The following is a 6,390-nucleotide window of genomic DNA, read 5'->3' as shown; positions in this document are numbered from 1 at the left end:
CTCCACTCTAACACCAGCCACCTTCATATCTTCATTCACTGCATCCATAAACCTCCTCTTTGGTCTTCCTATAGACCAGGGGTCTCAAACTCAATTCAGCCCAGGCCCGCTGGAGGCAGAGTCTGGGTGAGGCTGGGTCGCATCAGGATTTCCATAAGAAAATCGCTGACAAAACATTCCAATGTTCTCAAATATCTTTGAGAAATAATAAAATAAATGAAATAATAATTTCTTCAAGAAATAATGAATTAAATTTAATTAATTAAAAAAATGAATGAAAAAATATCAATCATTAATACATAAAATAATAACAATAACAAATAACATGGCTGGTCTCACCACAGTCTTGTACACCTTTCCTTTCATTTGTGCTGAAACTCTTCTGTCACACATCACACCTGACACTTTTCTCCACCCATTCCAACCTGCTTGCACTCTCCTCTTCACTTCTTTTCCACACTCTCCATTACTCTGTACTGTTGACCCTAAATACTTAAACTCCTCCCCCTTCTTTATCTCTTCTCCCTGTAACCTCATTCTTCCACTCTGGTTCCTCTCATTCACACACATGTACTCTGTCTTACTGCGGCTAACCTTCATTCCTCTCCTTTCCAGGGCAAACCTCCACCTCTCTAACTCCACCTCCACCTGTTCTCTGCTCTCACTACAAATCACAATATCATCTGCAAACATCATAGTCCATGGTGATTCCTGTCTAACCTCATCTGTCAGTCTGTCCATCACCATTTCAAACAGGAAGGGGCTCAGAGCTGATCCCTGATGTAATCCCACCTCCACCTTGAACTCCTCTGTCACCCCTACAGCACACCTCACCACTGTCTTACAGCCCTCATACATGTCCTGCACTGCTCGGACATACTTCTCTGTCACTCCAGACTTCCTCATACAATACCATAGTTCCTCTCTGGGCACTCTGTCATAAGCTTTCTCCAGATCTACAAAGACACAGTGGAGCTCTCTCTGACCTTCTCTGTACTTCTCTATCAACATCCTCAAAGCAAATGTTGCATCTGTAGTGCTCTTTCTTGGCATGAAACCATACTGCTGCTCACAAATGTTCATTTCTGCTCTAAGTCTAGCTTCCACTACCTGAATCTGGATATGTAAGAAGAAAATTTAGAGATATGCTACAGCCTATGATGTTAGCCGTCTGTGTTGTCCCTTTCATATGTCTCACAGTTCCCATTTAGCATCAGAGCCTCGTTGGCGCAGTAGGCAGCGCGTCAGTCTCATAATCTGAAGGTCGTGAGTTCGAGCCTCACACGGGGCATACACTTTTTTTTCCCTTTTAGTTTAAGTATTAGATTAAACTTGAATTACTTTTACATTATTTTTCACTACTTTTTACTATTTCTGTATCTCCCTAAACAAAGCTATAGAGAAAATGCAATTGTATGCTTAAGTTATTGTTCCTTGCTTTTTTAGCTGTAATTGTTGTTAATGTGGATCTGTAAAGTAAAAAAAACAGCCTATTGAGAAACAAGAGCTTATTTTTTTTTGTGCAGCTTTGTGTTTTAACTATTATAAGAAAGCTTCACTTTTCAAATAAGCAACATCTGATCCAAACAAGATGCATAAGTTTCAGATTACTGTTGCATTGACAGAACAAAATAGGTACCATTGTGAGCTGTTGCCAAGCCCGGCTAGCTCAGTCGGTAGAGCATGAGACTCTTAATCTCAGGGTCGTGGGTTCGAGCCCCACGTTGGGCGCAAGCTTTTTTTTTTTATTAACATTTTTTTTATTAAAGCTTCACGTTATATGGTGTATTGGCGTATCATTTTGCCAACAGCACAAACCAAAGCAGAGGAGGAAGAGCACTGACATCATGGTCATGCACCCCTTGGAACTGCCTACTCAAACTCATTTATGAAACACTTGTTGCACAGTAGGATGTGAAAACTCACTCGTGTTCCTATGTTGGTGACTACACAGAGACTGTTCTGGCAAAACACCATCTCCTCGTTAGTATAGTGGTAAGTATCCCCGCCTGTCACGCGGGAGATATATGGACGTTCAATGAGGTTCAGAGGCAGTGAAAAAAGAACAAAGTCTATCAATCCGCGGCAGACCCCACGAGCCAGCGATTCCGGTCGGAGATGAATTTCAACAGGGGACAAAGAACGTCTTTATTGATTACCGGTAAGTTCATTTTTGAATATTAAAATTAAAAATTTAAATTAAAATCAGCATTGCATTGGCCGGGAATCGAACCCGGGCCTCCCGCGTGGCAGGCGAGAATTCTACCACTGAACCACCAATGCAGACGCCTCTTGGTGGGTATAAAACACAACAAGTCAGGATTATCAACTATCCTACAAAAACTGTCATATCGTTAAACTGTTAATGATGTCGTTGGATGATGACATATGAGGATGTTTTAATAGTTAATAGAATTACCTATCATGTTAAATGTTAAAAATGATAACTGGGTAAGCGAAGGATACTATCATAAACTGTCTAAAGCTTGTTGCAATTCTTCTTAACAGCAATAATGACCTTGGAGTTTTTGTTATTTTATTTATCTTCATATGGACACTCAATGGGCTTCGGAAGCAGTGAAAAATTAAAAAGTCTATGAATATCTTGGACAAAAGTCAGCGTTGCATTGGCCGGGAATCGAACCCGGGCCTCCCGCGTGGCAGGCGAGAATTCTACCACTGAACCACCAATGCAGATACCTCCCACGAAGGAAAAAGGCCACCTTCCCGGAGGGGGACACAAAAACAATAAGTCTGGACTTATATACTGGACCAAACACTGACAGAGTTGTTTTGTTTAATAGACTCTTTTAGCTAATTCTCCAATGTTTAATGACGTTGCTGTGATCAATACATTCAATCATTGAAATATTATTTTTTATTCAAATCAAGAGATGATTCATTTGTAATGTTAATATTTTGTTTTTCAAAACAGTCTATGAATATCAGGGACAAAAGACAATGTTGCATTGGCCGGGAATCGAACCCGGGCCTCCCGCGTGGCAGGCGAGAATTCTACCACTGAACCACCAATGCTGACTGTTAGTCCAGGCGAGACCAGGGTGAAAAAATTGTCCACAATGTTAATGTCTGCATTAAAAAGAACAAGACTTTGTTTTTTAAGATATATGCTTAAAAGACTTTTAAGATATATGCTAACTAAAGATAAGGACAATTGAGACAATAGTTTGTTTGCTGTGTAATCATGCAGCTCACTTCGATTATTTGGCCATCGTATGAGAAATAAAATCCTAAAATAGACGCATTTGGTCTCCAAGCCCGGCTAGCTCAGTCGGTAGAGCATGAGACTCTTAATCTCAGGGTCGTGGGTTCGAGCCCCACGTTGGGCGCAAGTTCTTTTATTCAGTACTTTGCTTTCTGTATTTCTTCTTTTTTCATAATAATTGCAAACACTAGTGATTGATGCTGATTTTAACAAAAAAATGTTTTGTTTTGAGGTTTATAATTTTTTTAAGTTTAATTGAAAAAAAGCAGCATATGTGCAGATTTCAATGGACATGTTGGCGCAGGAAACCGAGGTGATGAGGAGGTGATGGGCAGGCTTGATATCCAGGAGAGGAATGTAAAAGGACGGATGGTTGTCTGTCGTTGGAGACTAGACAGAGCCTGCTCTTGCTGTCTGCCATCTCCTCGTTAGTATAGTGGTAAGTATCCCCGCCTGTCACGCGGGAGACCGGGGTTCGATTCCCCGACGGGGAGTGCAATAGCCTTTTACTCCTCCTTTCTGTGATATTCTCTTTTAGATAGTTGCAAATAATTTTCTTGGTCAATTGTAAGTGATTATAAGTACAAACACGGCATGAAGCCTGAAGCCGTTACAGACCTCAGCTGCAGCGGTAAAGTGTTGCTGTTTTTAAAAGAAAAACAGGACAAATGAGGATGTTTTTCTTCTTTTTCTGAAGTTAAGCCTTCACTGAGCAGCTAGAACACAAACAGAACACAATCAGCTTCTGTATCTGTGTTTCATTTCACGGCAGGTTCGCTCTTCTGAGCTGCTCTAAAAGCAGAAACTCCCTCTTGTGGTGAGACAGAAGACTGCAACTTTCATGCCGAGTGCTGTGTCTTATTAGTGGGAGAATAACTCATTTAAAAAAACAAATTACCGAAGTTAGGCCGAACATTATGGGGTGGAGGGTTGACTAATTTGTCAATATGTACTAATTTACATTTACAAAAGGAAAATAAAAATGATGACTAAGGAAAAATGTGTTTTAAAGAAGCCTGCGCAGTGATGTCGAACGTTTGGTCTGTGTGACCGGAACTTCTTTTCTAGGTGTGGTTTATAACCGCGGTATATCACTTTTTAATCCACACCCAGCAGCCAATCAGAATCGAGTATTCACTCGGACCATGGTATAATTATTGTTATCTGATGTGAAATTTTCTAACCTGCTGCTCGCATGCTCTGAACTGCATAACGCAGTGCATAAATGAGGACAACTGTCATAATCACTGTTTTAGTTTTTGTGCCGCGCTACTTGCGCTAGTTAGTCTACACATTTCTTTATTTCATTATTTTTTCCTGCCAAGAGCATTTTTTTCCACAGCCAGGGATACCAGCTCATCGGTCCGCAGAGAAAAGTCTGCCGTTCCGGATGTGGACCGCGGTTTGGTGATACCTGCTTTAGCGTTAGCTAATGCACGATCAGGCGGGTCTTTGCTGTAAAAAGAGTTCAAGAGCTACTTCCTAACAACAGAGGATCTGTTGCAGGGAACAGATCTGCCACCCATTTGTCAACAGACCAGTTGAAACGATCATGTCTGTGCAAGAAGAAGCTCAGTTTCTAGAAGTGATGATCTAAATAATGTTTGAGACAACAACTCTGCCAGTGTGTTGGTTAAAATCAAGACTGAATGCCCTGAGATTGCCACCACAGCATAGAAGACCCTGTTGACATTTCCAACGCCCTATCTGAGTGAAGCAGCAGTTTCTGCAGTGACAGCAACAAAACAAAACACTGGAGGAGACAAGCAGCACACTTTGGGTATCATTGTCTCCCAAATGGCTTCTTGTTGTAGAGAAGCAGACTCAGGGCTCCAGTTAATTTGGTGTTATGGTTTAAATTCAGCTTGAAGCAGGTACTGGTGTGACTCTGGACACAAAAGGGAGAGGACTTTACTGGCCTTCAAAGGACTGTTACACTACATAGTGGTGGATTGTATTCCACTGGATTCAGCCCAGGAGATGGAGTTGTCACCTAGAACCGGAACTTTCCAGAGGATGCCGTCTGCTTCTCAAGGATTGACGTGCTGGTAATCTCCAGAACATCACTGCAGATGACTTTTGATCTGTCTTTGAGTTCGGAACAGGAGGTTTGGGTTAAAAGGTAGGAAACTCCGTTTCTTGAGACGTTTCATCAGTGATTATGTAAAAATTAAAGGTTTTGATGAGACTGTTAATTTTGTTGTGCATTTTCTTTAGACGTTTATACCTACAACTCTTAGGTCAAAATGTATATACATAATTTTGATTTTCATAAAAGTACCTTCCTTGAGAAAACACTTCATATTTGTGGTTTGGTATGACAGTAGTGGTTACAAGTATTTAATTCTGAGCTGAATGAATTGTTATCCAAAATTGTGATGTTGAAAAGGGAAATGTTGATACAATGACGCCAGTTTTGAAGATTGATTAATTCATCTATTTCTGAGATCTTGGACCCCACCCCCCTCATAGTATGGTGGGCACAATCAAGAGGAAAAAGACCCCAACGTGAGAGATGTGGTTTTGTCAGCCAGGTTAAATTATTTGTATCTGACAGAACAGCAGGAAAGCCAAAATAATTGCCAAAAATTTGTGTCATCCAAGAACCAACATAGCAATCTTATGGCAGCACCTCAAACTGAACTAGCACTGAGGCGGAGGACTGTGAGATGCTGAGAGCCTCACAAGACCCCAGGAGCCTCCAAAGATCCAACAAACAGCAGGTGACAAGAGCAGCCTCGCTGTCTCCTTTATGTCAATAAAGATGGAGTTCTGGGGTAAAAACACTATTCAAAACTATGGATTTGTCCAATAGGATATGATGTAGAGCAAATAGGATTACAACAAGATATTTGTTTTATGTGTGAACTTCATAACGACTGGTGGGTGAACCTCGTTTATCCGGACGACGTCTTAAAGTTGAGTTATGGGATCTGCATATTTACCTGTCTTAAGAAGATTTTAAGTCCAGGGAATTCCTAAATATTCACTGTTTCAATATAACATTTTTCTATAGGGGTTAAATCATTTTTTTATATAAACATGTCAATAACTTAAGTTTTGTGAACACTGGTACCGAAGGGAAAAAATAAAGTGAAAACTATTTTAGTTGTTGTAAGTAAGTTTGTTGGTTACAATTCTTTAATATTTTGTTTAAAAAGAGT

General features: G+C 40.5%; 7 non-coding genes across 7 annotated transcripts; 4 read left to right on the top strand and 3 right to left on the bottom strand.

Annotated features, from left to right (window-relative positions):
* Nucleotides 1–1,218: 1,218 nt before the first annotated feature.
* Nucleotides 1,219–1,291, top strand: trnam-cau. Its single transcript has one exon. It is a non-coding gene; the product is annotated as a tRNA-Met (tRNA).
* Nucleotides 1,292–1,658: 367 nt separating this feature from the next.
* Nucleotides 1,659–1,731, top strand: trnak-cuu. The gene has a single exon. It is a non-coding gene; the product is annotated as a tRNA-Lys (tRNA).
* Nucleotides 1,732–2,212: 481 nt separating this feature from the next.
* On the bottom strand, nt 2,213–2,283 carry trnag-gcc. The gene has a single exon. It is a non-coding gene; the product is annotated as a tRNA-Gly (tRNA).
* Nucleotides 2,284–2,623: 340 nt separating this feature from the next.
* Nucleotides 2,624–2,694, bottom strand: trnag-gcc. Its single transcript has one exon. It is a non-coding gene; the product is annotated as a tRNA-Gly (tRNA).
* Nucleotides 2,695–2,965: 271 nt separating this feature from the next.
* trnag-gcc lies at nt 2,966–3,036 on the bottom strand. Its single transcript has one exon. It is a non-coding gene; the product is annotated as a tRNA-Gly (tRNA).
* A 241-nt stretch (nt 3,037–3,277) lies between these two features.
* On the top strand, nt 3,278–3,350 carry trnak-cuu. The gene has a single exon. It is a non-coding gene; the product is annotated as a tRNA-Lys (tRNA).
* A 298-nt stretch (nt 3,351–3,648) lies between these two features.
* trnad-guc lies at nt 3,649–3,720 on the top strand. Its single transcript has one exon. It is a non-coding gene; the product is annotated as a tRNA-Asp (tRNA).
* The last annotated feature ends 2,670 nt before the right edge of the window (nt 3,721–6,390 follow it).

Source organism: Oryzias melastigma, linkage group LG2 (assembly GCF_002922805.2).
Source record: "Oryzias melastigma strain HK-1 linkage group LG2, ASM292280v2, whole genome shotgun sequence".
In the NCBI taxonomy this organism is placed as follows: Eukaryota; Metazoa; Chordata; class Actinopteri; order Beloniformes; family Adrianichthyidae; genus Oryzias; species Oryzias melastigma.
Note: the sequence above shows the minus strand (reverse complement) of the source record. Positions and strands in the feature narration are given on the sequence as shown.